Below are 233 nucleotides of genomic sequence, written 5' to 3' on the forward strand. Positions count from 1 at the left end.
GAGAGAGAGAGAGAGAGAGAGAGAGAGAGAGAGAGAGAGAGAGAGAGAGAGAGAGAGAGAGCGAGCTAGAGAGAATTTATATGTACGTATGTGTACGGGTATATATACGTGAGTGTATATGTGAATGCTTATAAGCAGACACATAGTCATTCATATACGGAGAGAGAGAGGAAGAGAGAAAGCAGCGGGAGAGAGAGGGAGAGAGAGAGAGAGAGAGAGAGAGAGAGAGAGAG

Source organism: Octopus bimaculoides, chromosome 15 (genome assembly GCF_001194135.2).
Source record: "Octopus bimaculoides isolate UCB-OBI-ISO-001 chromosome 15, ASM119413v2, whole genome shotgun sequence".
NCBI lineage: Eukaryota > Metazoa > Mollusca > Cephalopoda > Octopoda > Octopodidae > Octopus > Octopus bimaculoides.